This window comes from Acanthopagrus latus, chromosome 17 (genome assembly GCF_904848185.1).
Source record: "Acanthopagrus latus isolate v.2019 chromosome 17, fAcaLat1.1, whole genome shotgun sequence".
Taxonomy (NCBI): Eukaryota; Metazoa; Chordata; class Actinopteri; order Spariformes; family Sparidae; genus Acanthopagrus; species Acanthopagrus latus.
Genome location: NC_051055.1, coordinates 17344214 through 17362716, shown reverse-complemented (window position 1 = coordinate 17362716; position 18503 = coordinate 17344214). Strand labels below are relative to the sequence as shown.

At 41.3% G+C, this 18503-nt stretch overlaps 1 protein-coding gene across 2 annotated transcripts in view; it reads right to left on the bottom strand.

The window, feature by feature from the left end:
• Positions 1-18184, bottom strand: part of galnt1 (UDP-N-acetyl-alpha-D-galactosamine:polypeptide N-acetylgalactosaminyltransferase 1) — a 45844-nt gene extending 27660 nt beyond the window's left edge. The window contains exon 1 of one of the 2 annotated variants that reach the window (XM_037073405.1): positions 17631-18184. The gene's annotated coding sequence lies outside the window, so the exon portion shown is untranslated. The remainder of the gene's footprint in view (positions 1-17630) is intronic. The other variant, XM_037073404.1, reaches the window with a different exon arrangement.
• Between the last annotated feature and the right edge of the window lie 319 nt (positions 18185-18503).

Sequence of the window (18503 nt, the reverse complement as noted above, 5' to 3'; positions counted from 1 at the left end):
CATTAGAGTGAGGAGGCTGCACTGCAGTGCAGGTATGCCTCAGGATGTGAAGGTTCGTGGTCACCAAAGGTGTCTCTCCAGGGTGAGTCATCATCTCTCATCTCCTCCCTACATCTTTTCCTCTCTCTCCTTCTCTCTCTTTGTCTTACATAAAGATGTCACAAGCTATCGCTCTTTCTATCCCCCTTTTTTCTCCCTTTATCTTATACACACCTCCACAAAGTTGGAGTGGAATGTAATCCATCTGCAAATTGGAAGCAGGACAAGCAAGAGTTTCTATAAATACTCACCAGATTCCCCTGACAATCACAAAATAAACCTAGAGAACCACACACAACACTGCAGTGAAAATAGCAACCCATCTCTGTCTCTGTCTACAGAGCAAACCTTCCTCTCCTTATCATTCTGGTTTCAGCCTGTCTCATGCCATAGTGACTGCATGAGTGCAATATGTTGATGAGAAAATAGCCAAGAGAAGAGAAAATGAAATTTATTGAGGCAGTAATGAAAAAGCAAATCTTGTATCACATGGTTTTGCAATACTGTACATAATAATGATGTTAATGACATACTGTATACTCCATGTGTGTTTTACTGGGCTCCTCTTTAGCAGTACAAAAATGTATGTACAGTACGAGATTTTAATACAACGATAACCATCTAGTAAAATATCAGTGCCATTGGGTCCTAGTGTAAGGTACTACAAAATTATTATCTTTTCCAGTTAAAAAGTGCCTGTGATGCTGTTGTCAACTTTTGTTGCCTTTCCTCTAGTCCCATGGAAAGAGGTCAGTGGGAGACCTGAAAGGAGGAGGAGGGGAGGTGCACACAAGAGGGTTCCAACCGTATGAGAATTTCACAGTATTACCATTATTACACAATTATTATAATTGCCAGTTTCAAAGACCCTTAAAGTAATGGAAATAGAAGGGTTATTTTGGTTGAACAAACATTATTTTTATTACACAATATATCATGTATTGACAAACATGAAAATGTAAATAAACTAACAGCCACCAGTCAAACGCTGGTAAAATGAATTAAGTGAATTTGCTTCATTCCTCAAACCAAAATATAAATAAAAAAAATAAACCTCAAACAACACAGTGGTAATTTACTGAGGGCTGGTGAAATGTGAGCATTCACTAGCCATATGGTTTGGGGATGAAAAAGTTTATCCTGCACCCTGGTTGTAATAACTATTGCTTGATTTCAAACACACATAAACATACTGGCTGTCAACACAAAGAAGCACATGCCTAGTACATCAATATATGATGCCTCTGCGCTTAGGCTAACAGATGGACAGATGTCAGATGTGTAATGCAGAGCAAGTGAGCAGAGACAGACCTGTCCAAACATTAAGCTGTGCCAGAAGAAAATGACATTATGTACAACATCACTGCACTGACACAAGCCTCCACAGAGCAGAGACAGATGTACACTGTGTGTGTGCGTGTGTTTGTGTTTCCAGGTCAAGAAGACTGGTGTTGTGAGGCGCAGTAACGCACCAATCCCAAAACACGCATTTCTATGGGAATCGCTCGATGCAATCTGTTGGATTGGCATTGGTGCCGATACTGGTCTTATCAAGCAGATCAGGTATTGACCTGAAATGAGCGATCCGCATTAGTTTTCTGTTCTTCTCCATTGATTTGCATCAGCATTCATGTGTTGGTGTGTTCAACTCTCAAGTCAGGTTACGGTAAGATTTATGCTGATGTTTCATTACGGTTACAAATAATCTCATAAACTGACTTTCAGACTATAATTAAAACATGCACAAAAAAGAAGAGAGCAAAGTTAAGACACTTGCAGTGATGTACAGTGAGACAGAGTAATATAGATTTTAAATTTAGGAAAATAAACCACTGGTAAAATATTCAGTATTGGCAGATACAGACTTCAGATTCAAGTTCAAACACTGGATCACAACATCCCTAATTCTCTGACTCTTACAGTCTCAGCCCTCTGTCTATTTTGTACAACTCCTTCTTTACTTCATTCCAGCTGTGACCAGCTGAGAACCAACACAGAGAGTGCAGCACAGCAGCCAAAAGGCTGGGTCCTCATCGTCCCACCCTACTCTTGCCTCCATCGCTATCCCTGAAGAGTACTCCCTGTTAATAATCCACAAAGTCTGTCTTTCCATTCTGCTTTGTCCAACATAATTCCTATCATAAATCCGAAAAACCTGTGACTGAGGCAGCCTAACAAATGTAGAGGTGAAGAGGAGCTTATGGGTGGACTGATGATAAAATCTTTGCTTGAAAAGAACAAGTTGTCTTTTCAGAAAGCAGAAATCACCTACCACAAACATCATGTGGTTTACAGCTTGTATGTCTGCATCTACCATCACACTGCCAGCTAAAGCTGGCATGCTTAAAGCTTGAGAGCTCTGAGGCTTCAAAGCAGGACTGGCGCCAAACAAGGTTGAGAAGCTCTGAAATGACCTTTGCTCTGGACAATTTAGAGACTAGTGTGGTCTAAGGTAAAGCTAACAGACAGTCAAGTCAGTCCTTCACATTTCCCCAAGCTCAGCGTGAACTGACTGTGATCAACCAACCATGGCGAAACATTAACTGTTCCGCATTCTCTCTCTAAAGGCTGCCAGAGAAAGACACAGAGAAAAGAAACTGGGTAAGGCAGGAAGAAAAGTTTCTTTCTCAAAACCGTGATAGCTTTGAGCATCCGGTGTGTGTGTGTGTGTGTGTGTGTGTGTGTGTTTGGTGCCCAGCCAGAGCTTCTACATGTGTTATTCTGTTTGTAGCGTATGTTGTAACAGAGGGAGTCCAAAGATGACATCTTTGGTCTTAGCAACAACAAGCTGTGCCGTGCCAATTTACATCATGGTCAGAAAATCAACACTGTAGATTTCTTTATCTTGTATGGTATTGAATTCTACTGCATCATGGTCATAGGAAATATCTATATTTTAGGATGATATCAAGTTTTGTGTCTGTCAGATAGAGATAATGTGACAACTTACTGCCATGGTAATCCCGGAAAAAATAATCAATTTTCTTAGTGTCATCCCAATAGTAAAGGTGCACAATGTAGTTTTGGGAGACACATTTTAATCAGAAGAGGCATTCATGTACATACATGTTGCTTGTGTTCTTCTTATTCATCATCTTATCTTTCACGTTGGCAGATTACAAATCTGCCAACACCTTGTTGGAGTGTGAAGATGCTGTGCTTGTATGCTGTGCTCCATAAAAACAAAAACAACTTCTTATCATCATCATCATCATCATCATCGATATTTATCAGCTATAATTTCACTGATAACATAAATAATTAAAAAAACTATAAACGATAAACTTATCCTTAGTGTATTTATAGCCATAAAATCTTTTCTCCTACAATCCTTACTGTTAAGACATAATATTTTGTGAAACTATAGTAAAGCATTTGGTGGACCAACATAAACCCTCTCTGTTTTCATTCCTTTCAGGGCCATTGTAATAACAATGATAATAACAATAACTGCGTAATAATTGTACAGGATTAGGGTTCAAACAGTATGAGATTTCACGGTGCAACCCTCCCCCTCCTCCTAGGTCTCCCTTTGACCTCCTTCACTGTCAAACAACCCACGTCTTCAGTGATGTGGGAAAGGAAAGCCGTGAGGGGCCTGCAGCACCCTATGCACGCACAAAACACTGAATCCATGCTAAATAGGGACTAGAGGAAAAGCAACAAAAGATGACAACAACAGTATCACAGGGAACTGTAGCTGTAGCTCACCATTTCTGACAGCTTTCCAGGGGAAGCCCAAGGAGGAAAAACAGGATTGCTAAGAATAGAGCAATGAGAAATAGGTAAGAAGCGGCTGCTTCAACCTCCCTGGACACGCCACTGTGTCACACTTTTCCTGGATGAAAAGACTCGCACAACAGCCTGCTTTGCTTTCCATAATAAGGACGTGCTCTGGGAGCTGGGGGCCTGTCACTTTCTAGATATACTGTATGTACTCACAGAGGGAGGCAGGGTGGGAAGAGGAAGAAAGAGGGACCCAGAGACCGACAGAAAAGGACAGATGAAAGGAGAGTCGCAGAGAAAGAGGGATCTGTTTCCTGTTTACAGAGAGCAGAGGGCAAAAGAAACAGAACAGCAGGCTCCTAGACTACAATGCACACACACACACATACACACACACACACACACTACCTTCCCTCCTCTGTGTCCTGATTGATTACACAGAACAGATTTAGCCCCAAACTTTCCCATCTATCTCTGTGTGTCTTGGTGACATCTGGGGGCCTGTGATTTGTTCTCAGTACCATATCCTCCTGCTGTCCCTGCTCTGGCCAGCAGCCGTGTTAACAGGATCAGGCTTACAGTAAGTGCATGCACCCCCCCAGCTGTGTGCTCAAACACTCCCGGCAACATTCCCAATCAAGGACATACTTCCTAGCAATTCTACGCAGCATGCAATCTCTTCCTCTTTGTGGTGTTGCTCCACAAAAGCAGGGTTTTAGCTTCATACATTGTAATAACATTAGTGAGCCAAAACTTTATTTTCCATGCGGCACTTCACAAAAAGAAAAGTGCTAATGTAACGGTTTCAGTGGGCCCAAAGTTAGGATGATATGATTCATGTACAGCAGACATCCGGAGACCCCACATAATTCAATTAAATACAATTCAATAGGCTTTATTGGCATGATATTTTACATGTGCTGCCAAAGCACAATCACAACAATAAGTAACAATAAATAACAGTGTATAAAACAAAAAAAGTAATAATAATGCCAGTGTCAGTTTACTGACAACAAAACAGATAACCAAAGCAAATCTACTGATAATAGAATAAAATAAAGAGATGTTGAAATAAAATGAAGAGATGTTAATAGTAGGGATAATACAAAGAGTAATAACATAGATAAGTAATTAAATAAAATGGTAACTAAATAAATAAAATAAAATAGAATAAAAAAACAAAAGGAGATGGTGGCGGTAGAATATTTTACATATAAGTACAAGTATATTTATAAATGTCTATCTGACTATCTATATCCTACTGGTTGTCTCTTTAGTTGTGGCAGGAAGTGACATATTTAGCAGCCAACACTGGACATTCTTTCTTTTCAACCAGAATGAGGGGTAATTTCTTCCTTTCTGTCAAAACCCTGAGTTTGGGGCAATGTTTTTCAAATTGTAGAAAGAATTCCTCTCTAATGTTTCTGTGGTTGTGACATTGTGTTGGAAATTTTTATAATAAAAGAGCGGCTAATTCTCTTCAAGTGTAATAACCATATAATAGGTGTGCATACTGTAGGTGTGTATACTATAGCCTGCAGCATGAGCCTTCAATGAAAAAAAAACAAAAAACTGTAGGTCATGAAAACCTTACATTACATTTGTTGTCACACAGTTCAAGCAGAGTCATCGAAGGCCAGCAAATAAAGACGTCTATTAGCTGATGTCAAGAGCAGTCGTCATTTAGCTGACTTGCTTGGTAGCGTGCTTGGTCCTCATTTATCCTATTTAATACTACTGGTTTACAGTTAAAGCAGTTTGATTTATGAGACTATATTTCAAAAAGTGGACCCTAAATAGCCAATTGGCTGCTGCAAAATACACAATCAATCACTGGGCAAAGTTCTATGTGCAAACACACAGACATTTCCTATCCAAGCTAATGCTATCAATATTTCATTTAAGCAGCTCCGTCAGGAGGTCAATAGCCCCCCCCCCCCACCCCACACACACACGCACACACACACACACACACACACACACACACCTAGTCACACTACATAAAGTCCAATAAGCTTTCAATGTGAGTTCCAAACGTTCAGCAATAACTTTGGCTTAATGACTGCAGGTGAAATCCACTATGAGCCAGTGGCATGACTAATCTGGCCATCCTCTTTCCAATCTGGCCTTGTTACGAAGTCACACTGATTTTCATCTCTATTTCTAACACTGGGCCTCTGAGGACCCTGTTCTAATAAGGCTGGCGCTGCAAGCAGTTTGGGAAAATTTCAAGCAAGTCCATCTAAAAAAAGCCAAATAATTTTACAGCCAAAATACTGTGTTATGGGGTGGATGAAAATGCATAGCAAATGCAAAAAATAAAATGCAGTTTAGCTCCTGCTTTTCCTGCATTTTTAAGTCAGGCTAGTCCCCCTACAGTAAGTACACAGGCAGTATCCTGCTGTTGTCTCTCCCCAGAGAGATGTAGCCACACTGACCCACATCCCAGCCTCTGGCAGATTACACTGCAGCACATGTGAGGCGCGCGCACGCACGCACGCGCGCGCGCGCGCACACACACACACACACACGTTACATGAGCACAGTGTGTCTTTGTGGCTTGTAGTAATGCAATTTCTGATGGCTTAGCATACACGCCCATGCGTGCACACTCAGAAAAACAATGGGCCTGCTGTTCTGCAGTCCATCAGAGAAGAGTTGATCTGTTGATACAGCTATCAGTGTGACCGGGCCAGAACAACTCCGCTCAAAAGAGTCCTCAGACATATAAACACACAGACCCACACACATGCACACCGACACTCAAAGTAGCAGCCTGGTAGAAGATAAGAGCTAGAGATGGATGGCTGTGTGTTTGCAGGCCCAGGGGGGATTGCTGTACCTTGGTCAGGGTGAGCCTGGGGCAGATAGCTTGCTGTCACACAATGAAGACAGAGCACAGAGCTGCCACAGCAGTGTTTTTTCCTTTCTGCCCTCCTCCAGTTCTCTTCCCTTCAGCTCAAACAGTTAAACACAAATGTGTATCTGGGATACACATTTTACCTGTGGCCATATTTACAAAATATAATGATCCAAACTAAACTGAGAGTGCAATTACACTTTTGACAGTGTAGTCACACTTCTGATTTCTTCTCTTCGTGGAAAGACAACGTTATATTTGTTTGGCTTCACAGTGCCTTAATTAAAAACAACCCTGTAAACAAAGACTAAACTACATTGTCACTCAGTAGAGCACATACTTTCTCCAAGGCCCAACAGTCCTATTTAATTCAGTCAAGCCTAATCTAATATCAAACTCAACAGCCCTGAATCACTCTTAAAGCAACATACTGTAATTTTTTACCTTAAAATAATAGCTTTAAAATCATTTTAAAAAGATACATTGTCTTATAGTGGGGTGAATGGTGACTCTGTTACAGCCACCCCCCGCCAATCACTGGTTTCTGCACTTAGGCCTAACTTGTAACTTCAGTGAGAGGGTAGGATCACAGCATCACATAGATGTTTACTTCAACATACACGTTTTTAACACATAACATTATCATGACAAAATGAGTTTTGTTTGTAGTTAGCACCTACGTTCCATCTGAGAAAGAGGGTTAACCAAATTCTGCTCATTTCTACGTAATGTTGCTTCAAGCTCTCCACATCTAGGATTCACATCATATTAGATAACAGCGACCTAAATACGTGATTTTTTTTTCCTTCAAAATCCATGCATTAATCCCCAAGAGATTAATGAAAATGCTGAAATCTCACAATGCTAAAGAAAGCAAGGAAAAATCAATGGATCCGTCCCTTTATTCAGACACATCACAGAAGTTAACATTGTCTATTCTGGGCTAAAGTCAATCCTCTGGCCAAGTTTTGTGAACATCTGTTTGGTAGTGTTTGAGTAATCCTACTAACAAACCAAACAAATAACAGATAGACAGGGCTGAAACTATAACCCTATTACTAGGGCTGACTGGTGGTGACAGGCCTGTTTCTGTAGGTAGTATCCCTGCCATTGTCCTTGACCAAGGTACTAGTTTTAGAACTAGCATTAACCCCCCCCACCCCAAATATCCCCACAGAGATAAATAAAGTGTAACTCAAGGCCACTGTGCACACACAAAATACCCTCCTTTTAATTGAGTTACCACAAAAAGTAATTTTCTTTTGAGATTTATATTCCCATTTCACAAAACAAATAGGCTTATGATCAGCTGGATGGAAAGGCCAAAGCACACCCACAAACAAACAGTGTCATACACATTAAAAAGGCACACAAACAAACATTCTAGGCTGGAGTGAGGAGAGACATCTGTGTGCAAGTGTGTGTCACACAATTGTTTCTTCACGAGTCAGCAGAAATTGGACATATTCCACTTCCTCCTATGGCGGGTGTAGGAAGGGGGGTGGGCAAGGAGCAGGGCTGTCGCCATGGAAACTATGTCTTTTCCTGTCAGGTCATATCTCAGACTGAAACAGATGCTGTGAGCAACATAGGGGCACATGAACAGCACACTATTACAAAGAAGGGAATTGTTGGAGCTAAGCTGAGCAGTGTATAGAGTTACTCAATGATACCGGGCTGAGCTGTTACAGACCCTTTTGTTTCAGTCTGTTCAGGTGTAAAGGTGCCTCTTACAGCCTCATATTATCCAAGCACAGGATATGTACATGCAGTCAACCACATCATTGGGTGACTAGAAGTACTGAGTAAAAGATAACTGCAACAAGCCAATCACAATTTTGTTCAAAAAATGTCAAAAAATAGGATTTGGCTATTTTTCTGATGACACAATGAAAGTAGAGCTAACAATTGACAATACATGTCCTGTATAGACACTGAAATCTACTTTGCCCTCATATATGCCAGATCTGTATGTATTTCACTCACACCTTACAAAATTTATGTACCCAATATTGACTCATCTAACACAGTATTCCAGCTGCCTTTCATCTTTTTGATACCATTAGGTTCGGTTATTGTTTCCGCCCACGTAGACCTCAAACTTGTGGTATATTATTTTTGGGCTACTTTGGGAAAGCTATAAACAAAACAGTGACATATTATCTATTCAATTGATGTGACAAACTTGCTACAGCAGCAGATACCGAACTGCGCTAACACATCATTCTCACTCTTTTGGCTAACATTGTCTGCCTGTCGGATGATGCAGGGGCCGGTAAGTGTGTTGTTTTTCAAAGCTGTTTGAGAATGACGATGTGAACCACAAAAACAAAGCAGCATCCCAGTAAAGCCAAACTAAAGAGCTGAAAGAGGTAGGGCTGCTACTAATGATTAATCTAATAGTTGACAGCTAATTGATTAATTGTTGCAGCTTTAGAAAGCACTTGGCTGAGGGGAATTTCAGAGCTGTCAGATAATTCTCTACAGGTTCATCACTAAAACTTTACATTACACCTCACATATCCAATGATCCTTAAAGCAGAGATGCAAATTTTAATCAATTAGATGTCAATTATTACATTTATTCACCAACCATTCTGATAATAAATTTGAATCTCAAGAGAAAGGTAAAAAAATATCTTGATTATGATTCTTGGATGTGAATATTTTCTGGATTCCTTACTCTGTGACAGTAAATTCTATATGGTTGGACAAAACAAGGCACGCGAGGACCATCTTGAGCTCTGGGAATCACAGTTTTTTTTTTGACAATTTTTAACATTTTTTAGCTCAAATTGCTATTCAATTAATCAATAAAATAACCAATAAATATATTGACAATGAAAAATATCATTATTTGGGAGCTTTGCTTTAAATATTTTTACAAAATGTCATCCAAGATGCCACAACAACGCCTTGTGTGTTAATCATTAAAAGTGCTGAGAAGCATTCTATCCTGTTCTCAAAGACAAAAGAGGGACCCATCATTCATTTACTGGAATGTGGATCACTTGCAAGCTGAGACTCGCTTCTTCAAAAGTGTGCTCCTATCAACAATCATCCATCACAGATTTTAGTTCCTCTTCCCATAAAGTTATTTCACAAAGCTATTTATTGTGAAGGTTCACACAGTCAACACTGTGGAGTAGATAGAGTTAATGATAAATACAGAACAGCATTTACAACTGACTACTTGAAACAATGCCCATTATAATACCTGGCTGGTTGCAGTAGAAAGTGGGGACAGACTATGCTGAAAGACTTCCTCATTGTTAGGAATGAGCTTTACAACATCATCTGACAGTGTAAGAAACACTTCATTCAGAGCAGCAGCTTTTATTTGTATTGGATGGAAGTTAAGAGTGATCTCTGCCATATTGTGCAATAATTTAGTCTTGTACTATGCTTATATTTCTGTCTACATATTACCTCATGATGTCATGTCAATACAACAATAGAGGTGCACAGGATAGCAAACTGAAAAAAGAAATAGACCATTCTCTCCTTGTCAGGGGAGAAACATTGCAGAAAACAAGAGACTGCAGCTACGAGATGAATTAAACCTCTGCTGAATACTAGGCTAAATCCTATTTTCTTATCATTAAGCCGGCAGAAACAGTGTGTCCGTCCAGCTGAGACACACTGTGTGTGACAGACTCTGAATCATCTGTAGAGGCTCTATACGCACTCTAAATATACTGCACCACAGAGTAGGCTTACTTTCACAGCTATATAGTATTTCCGTTTGTAGCAATGCTACTCCAATCAGGAGTCAAAGTACAGTGAACAAGGCAGGGTCACTGAGGGTTATCACAATGGATGACAAACAGCAAAGATCATACTCACTATGCGCCTACACATGAGCACACGCATCAACAATTAATGCCCATAAAGAACATACACACTGAACACACATGCACACAGCTTAGGTTTATGTGTTTGTTTTGGCCTTTAGCTGGTTTCAGCCTCAGGAGAGAGAAGGGAGCTGGCAAGACTCCCTGGTGGCACTGACTGACCCACTTCTATGCAATTCTATCCCTAATGTGACCCACTGGAGAGCCAGAAAGGACACTCACAATCTTACACACACACACATACACACGCGCGCGCGCGCACACACACACACACACACACACACACACACACACATGCACGCACATGGAATTGCCTGCCTACAAACCCCAGAGGACTGAGAAAAAAAACTACTAAATGCTGCTGATGGCTATCGCTCTCCTTCTCATCCTTCTCTGCTTTCTGTTTCTCTCACTTTGTCTAAATATCAACCATTTAAGTCTCTGCTATCTGATCTAGCTAAGCTAGCTATCAACATCCGGAGTGAGTTTCTGTTAAGTCTGCACTAAATCTAGGCCATCAGATTGGAGTAAAACAGTCAATCTAATAATGCAAAAGGCAGGATCCAGGTAGCACACACAGGCTTGCTCTTTCATTAACAAGATATGTATGGCCTAATCACAGCATCCTTGAGCTCAACCAAGGACCTAACTTGCATGTCATCCTTTATGTCACGTTTCCTGTCACTCTCAGCTAACTCCTCTAATCAAAGCCTCAAACTGCACCGACATGCTTGTAAATCATGTCATAGTATACATAAAATAGCTAGATCTGTGAGATGTAAAGCTGCTTTTTGCTGCACTGTCACACTGCCAAAAACCATTGATGTAAAGTGTGGAGATGGATCTGTCTGATGTGTGATGTGATCGGACAACATTATTAAAAACAAAACCCACCTCAAAGAGGAAGTAATTAGACGTCTTGCTGACAGCTGGTGTTTGTGCAATGTTTTCTTGTGAGAGTAGGATTTGATCAAAAAGACAACTTTGAAGTAAACAAAGTCAGATTGACAGTTCCACAGTACGAACAGACACAAAAGATTTGTCTCTTGTGCAAATATTAATTAATTGAAATTGAAATTGAAATTTTGATTTCAAGGTTGCAGTTTTCTGTTGCCTCAAACTCTGCTGTTTCTTTGTCAGAGAACTGCACCTTCAGGCTTTCAGTAGTTGTCTCAGTATTGTGTTCAGTCAGTTTGCACAGCTGTTTTTCAAGACGGACTTCTAATTTCTTTGCCTCTACTTCCTTCTGAAGGCCCTCATTCATCTCGGAGCATCTGAAGAGCTGTGATTCAGTCTCCTCTAACATCAGATTCTTATCTTCATGCATCTTTTGCAGTGTGCTTTCGTGAGTCTTGCTATAAAAACTCTGTACTAAAAGATCATCCAGAGTCTGAGACAGTTTCTTACAGAACATTTGGATCTGTGATTTCATATCTTTGCTCTCCATCTTTGAGGAGTGGAAATTAGACCCTTATTTAGCTGGGCTTCCGGAACACATTTCTCTTTCTCCATCACCTCTTTCTCATGGCTCCATGTTTTCTTTTCTCGGAGATAATCAAGGATAGAAGACAGCTCATCCTCTGAATTTCCAATTTGACTGTGCCCTCAGATGCAACTTGGGTGAGCTTCACCTTGCTGTCCCTCATCTCGCACCTTATGCTTCTTTGAAGGGAAAGCAAAGGGAATTTACCTCTCTTGGATTTTTTTCCCTATGTCTTCCACACTTTGTCTTTTGCTGGACCTCTGTGTTGTATCTCAGCTGTCTTCTCTGTCTTCTCCTTGCCTGCATATGTTCTCTCCCCACTTCTCTTCTATTTCTCTCTTCTGAATCTGAGCTTGATTTCTCATCAGGCTTCATTCTCTTCTCCTACCTTCTGGTGCTGTTGTTTCTCAACATCAACAATTTGACTAACCTACGGATGGAGACCTAAAGTACATAAAAAAAATGGCAGAAACATCAGAAATGTCTGAGTCAACCAGCAGTGACTTGAGTTGTTAGCCTGCTGTCATACTGTAGTGATAGGGTCTATTGGATACAAGTTGTTTGGATTTATGAATGAAATTAGTTCAAATGTGGACCAACATTTATAACATTTAGTTTGCCTTTGTCTTTCTATTTAAAACTCTCTTTGAAACAAAAAAAGGATTTTCCATGGATTGGGGAGCTTCTTTCAGACTACAGGAATATGTTAAGCATTTTCTTGGCAACCATCTAAATAAATTACTTCAGGAGACTTATTGGATCTTTAAAGTTGATGCTTTGGTGTCTCAATTAGTATATACATTTCAGGACATTTTTGTAAACTGGCTCAGTTTTTTCATTTTGGTTGACGAACCAATGTTATTTTTATTATCTTTATTATTGTTATGGATATAACTACCACTCCATTGTGACTGTTAACTTCTTTTCCAAATATTTATCAGTGTTAGATTTATTGCATGATATGCTGGTGTAATTCAGCCTTCAGGACACCAATTGTCCAGAAGGCTGAATTACACATCACAACATTTCACTCTGGTTGACTCCTCTTTCCAGGTGCATCCTGAGGAAAACACAGTGTGGGGGTCCAAACCACACAGCAATTTTCTTTTTGTAATCTTTTACTGTCCTAAATAATAAAAGTGTTTTAACTAAATCCTTGGCTGGGGGCAACTGCACCTAAAGTAAGCCCACATCCTTCTATTTTCTAAGTAAAAAAGAGTAAATCATATGTCATGGCCCCTGGGCTGGCTTTCCTCCCTGAACTTAATAGTCAATACAATTTGTAAAGATGAAAGGCCCAGGATTAAAACACTCCAAATAAACCAAAACTTTTCAACAGGCTTGATTCACCAAACCTTTACCACTAGTTCCTCTTGCACCAGTTCCAGTGTACCCTACACTAGACTTCTACTAGACTACATTTCAAACAACTCAAAATGCCTGGCTTGATATTAAACTAACCATCTGTGAGGATTTCCCCATTCAGATTATCGCATTCAGAGATTAATAAAGACAAAACCCAAATCTACTTCAAATGTAACACCACAAACATGACTCTCACAGCCTGGTGGAAAGCACATAAAATACTTAACCTCAAGCTATCTCCTTCTACTCTCACTCCTCTCAGGCCTAACCCTGTGTTTAAAATGAATAAGGAACCCATCAACTTCACTGTGTGGAAATGGAGGGGAGTAACCAGCCTCTCTCATGACCTTTGACCTTCTCAAACATACATAGTTACCCTGCCACTGTAATTTCCAGTACATTTTAGCTGAAAGAGTGCATGAAAAAAGAAAATTAATATCCACTAATTTGCACAACTCCTCCTTTACAGCTGAAACAAAGTTCATTTCGACCCCCCATCATTAATATGCTGTTTTAATACTGATAGGCAAATGGAAAGCTGGCTTGAATCAATCAGACACCAAAAGCAATACATTCTCCATGTCATACAACTCAAAAACGTAATGAATTCAATACAATGTCCTGCACAGAGTACACATTAACCACTCACTAAACAGGCTTCACAGACAGCAACACCTTTGCACTCTGTCCCACTGCAATATACAGCCACTTCCAGTCATTCTGGCTCTGTTCACCAGTTGGAGGTCATGGGAAATCTGTCAGAGATCCAAAACCTCAGAATACCTCTCACCCCCATCTCTCTTGAAAGCGATGATACCTCACTCACAAAACCAAAACACCTCCAAACTGACCTCCTGATGCCATTAAGTGTGGCCAAGAAAATCCTAATATTCAGCTGGAAAGACAGAAGAAAATTGCTATCAAACCACTGGCTCAATCTGTTAATAGACCATGCAAACCTGGAAAAGCTTCTTTCAACCCCAAAGGAAAATAAGATTCCACTCCATTAACACCTGGTCTCCTTTCCTTAAGCTCATCGCAGGGGGATATTTTTCTACACCGAATCAATCAATCCTAAATCATCGCAAGCTGACAAAAGAATATTCTGCTGGGTTTTCCTGCACATAAGCAACTAATATACAGGAATTTAAATGGTCTATCACTGACTATAGACACGGTCCAGCAATGTATTAGGTTTTGATGTAGTCTTGTTTGAAATTACCCCAGGGATCTTATCCTGCATTATGTATATGATGTTTTGGGGTTTTTTTTTGTTTTTTTGTTAAGTTTCAAAGTGGCCAATATCGGTTGATAATATAAGCCAACTGATATATCGATCGGGCTCTATTCTGTAGTTCTGCTGAGATGCCGTGGCAAAATGTGCAGCTAAAATAATGAGCAGCCACTCAGAGAAGCATATTGCTCTGCTGCTAATATCAGGTCACAGCGGCTGAGAGAGAGAGAGGCTTGATCTTTCTCTGTCTATTTATGTAAGCAATGACGATGACACAAAGCACGGTGACCTAAGTTTTGGGGGACACACAAGCTGGTATGAGCTCCTGTGGCATACTGTGTACTAAATGTGTGTACATGCATGTGTCTGTTTATGGGTATGTGTGTGTTTGCATGTGCGTCCGATCCGGCAATAGTCTGGAAGGAGGAACAATGGCATTCCTGTGCTCTGAGCTCCAGGTGGCTGTGGAAACCCAATCCCAAACCAAGCCTTGCTGGCACACAGAGTGCCAGGAACGCCGAATGCTGCTGCCTCCCTCCGGAGACGTGGGCCAGAATAGAGCTATTGTTCCAGATCAGCTCGGAGCAATAAATGCACCACAGCCACCCTCTATGACAAACACATACGCTCACCAATACCAATACACAGAGCGGATGTCTGAGATTTTCACCTTTGACTTTCACTTTCATATCTAATATACGGAGTAAGAAAACTGAGGAAAAAATGAAAGTCTACTCATATGACTATAAACACAGAAAAACAAAACATCTTGCTTTTATTTGTGCATGCACTTTATAATTGGGAGTTTTGTAAACAGTTAACTAATTATTACATTCCAGAGCATGCTATTGTCATGATTATTACCACCTGTATTACCACTTGCACAGTGGAAACACGACAAACCTGGGCTATTACTTACACATTTACCTAACCCTTTGTATGAGCAACAAACACAGTGATGTATCTATAATACACAGATTTTGTCATTGATGTCACTCAGTTAATAGAACAGCCGTGTTTCATCCAAATCCACATAACCGCCTCTCATTAAGTTAGGTCCTGAAGATTGGTCAAAATGTTCCCAATGTGTGAAAATCTCAAATCAGCCCTCACAAATATTTGAGTACTGGGACACATACACACACACAGGCACATCTGCCGACGCCTGAACTCACACTCAACACACACAGGGCAGGAAACACATCATGCCGACTCCATGGCCTTGAAATGAGGAACATGATTCATTTCCTTTCCATGCTGGACAGTCATGGCTTAACACAGGGCTAAGTTCAGATATAAAGCACTGAGGCAAGGCCCTGGACATGACACTCATACAAAACCCAGGTCAGGAAAAATGCATACATGTGCTGCTGTGAACTTGCAACTCACATGTGCTGTGTACTCCAAGGTCCCTAACCCTAACCCTTACCCTTAAGACATGCAGAACAATCACAGAGCCACCACTGCACTAATTATGAAATAATATAGTTATATTTTATATCAAATTAAACAAAAGCTGGGCTACAATGTGTAAAAAACATGTTTATATGACCCAAACACCACTCAAACAACTAAACATCAAACTTTGTGAATCACCCTAACCCTAACCCTAGAAAACTGACTTGGGGCTTAAAGGGTTAAGGCAGCAAGCATTTTTTTTCTTTTTATGATGCTGACCTACATGGTCAGGTGAAGTCAGTGCATTTTTTATGTGATTTGGCTGCAGATGTTCAAAGCAGTGATCAAAGCTATCAGCCCATGTTCGGGCACTGTGGGACCAATTCTACAGGTAGTGCAAATGTACAGCAGCTTCCCTCCAGCTACACAGCAGATTCTCCTCCAGCACACGTACAGGTAATGCCACACACACACACACACTGGGGGATAAATAATACATGCTTCTCTTTTCTCTCCCTTTAAAGAACATGACAGATTCATTTAATTGGCTCCCTGTCAATCCTACATCTTCATCGGCTCTGCTCAGCAACTGCAGACTCTTGCAGGACTGATAGCGAATCCATTTTCCTATCTCTTGAGATAATTACAGCATAGTTAATGCACGCTCACACTAGTGCACACTCATTCGCCCTTCTTTCACCCGCTCAATGAGTCTATCTTTCGCACACAGAGGTCAAGCCACACATGCTTCAACCAAACCCTATAAAAAGGTCTCTTGGTGATTGAGTTACACAAAACGTAATCAACCTCTGTTCGCCAGAGGACGGAGGCCCTTGAAATCTGCCGCCCTGCAAAGAAGAGAAAAAGGTTCATTCTGGCCACTGGATATTCTCCTCCTGCGTGTATGAAGCTAAGCTAAATCATCTGACCTCTATCAGGACACAGGACACACAACAGGCATCCAGGGGTTAAATTCCGAGTGTACAGCTCATCTTTCCAGGCTGTGATGCAACACTCAAGCCCTGAAGAAGTGTGCAGGGATCCATGAGGAAGCCTCCACCAGGAAGAGTTGTACATACACAGTACATAAAATCAGCATTGTGTGCCTAACTTTCAACATGGTCTGTTTTTTTTTTCCTTTTGGTATGCCTCATGAGGCGGGCTGGCTGATAACTGACTCGTCAGTCATTTGAATAGACGGTTAACAAAACTCGCTGCAGTCAAATGCGGCAAGTGTGAGATATACTGTTAACATGGCAGTGGCCCATTCACGGCGAGTAGACAGCCAGGAGTCAACGCAAACATAAGATGGCTAGAGAAAGTATTTACAAGCATATAACCGACTGGACGGGCATGGTTTCATTCAGCATGCCCCGGGCTGCTTGTGGAGCAGCGACCGTCGGCTAACTAGCCGTGAAGGAAAGTGACATTTTTTGTGTGTGTTTAACGGTCGGTCGCATCACATCCCCGTTGCTTGGCTGCTTCTGTCAACAAGCAGCACCTCTCTGCCATAGCGCCAGTCTGCGGCTACCAGATAACGTTTAGAGGTCCGCTGCCCAGAAACAAGCCAGCGTTTGACAGTGTGGCACACACACACACACACACACACACACACACACACACACACAAACTTAAATGCGGCTTTTTTTAAAACACAAAATGTTCGCTTACCTTGAGTGACGAAGCGGCTCAATCCCCTGCTAGACCCGCAGGAGACCGCAGGCTAGCTACGAGGCAGAAAACTGACGCCGATGCGATACAAAGTATCACAGCTAAGTTAGCGGGCTAGCTAGCTTAGCGAGCTAACGATGGAAATAGGGGGTGAAGGGGGGGAGGGACTGTGGTCCTCCCTGTGTCGTCGAGACAAACCAGTCCCCTGAATTAAATAAAAAAAAAATAAAAACAAAAAAACCCACACACATACACACAGGGGATGTGGTGTTCTTCCGTTAAACGCGGCTACGACAGCGCAGCAGTCCGGTGTCAAAAGGATGCGGTAAGAGCGGAGACATCCGTCAGAGAGGGGAGCGAGTATGATGACTGCTGCTCGGTCGGCAGTGCAGCTATGCGGTGTGGGCTCTCTCTCTCTCTCTCTCTCTCCGGGCGGACGCGCTGCCGCTGCCTGCTGGCCTGGCTCTGTCTCACTGAGAGAGAGAGGGAGGGAGGGAGAGGGAGAGAGAGGGGGGAGAGGAGCCTGGCTGCTGATGTGCGGAGCAAACAGAGGCAGCATCACTGCTCATCCCTCCCTTCATTACCTCAACCCGGAAGAAATACTATAACTGATCCATTGCTATTTTATATAGGCGGAAAAATCCGAGAGCTGCATGCAAATTTCTGTCATCAGCGCTGGTCTGGTGCAGCCTAAGGTTTGTTCAAGGGTAAGCTGAACTGAGTGAATATAGTGATTTTTACAATTTAGGCCCAAATAACCAAGTAAGAGTTCAAAAAAGGGAATTTCAACTGTTCCACAATCCACAATATATATGAGGAAAACAAAAACATCTAAACACAAAGCTATTTAAGACAAAAGAGACTGTGTCTAGG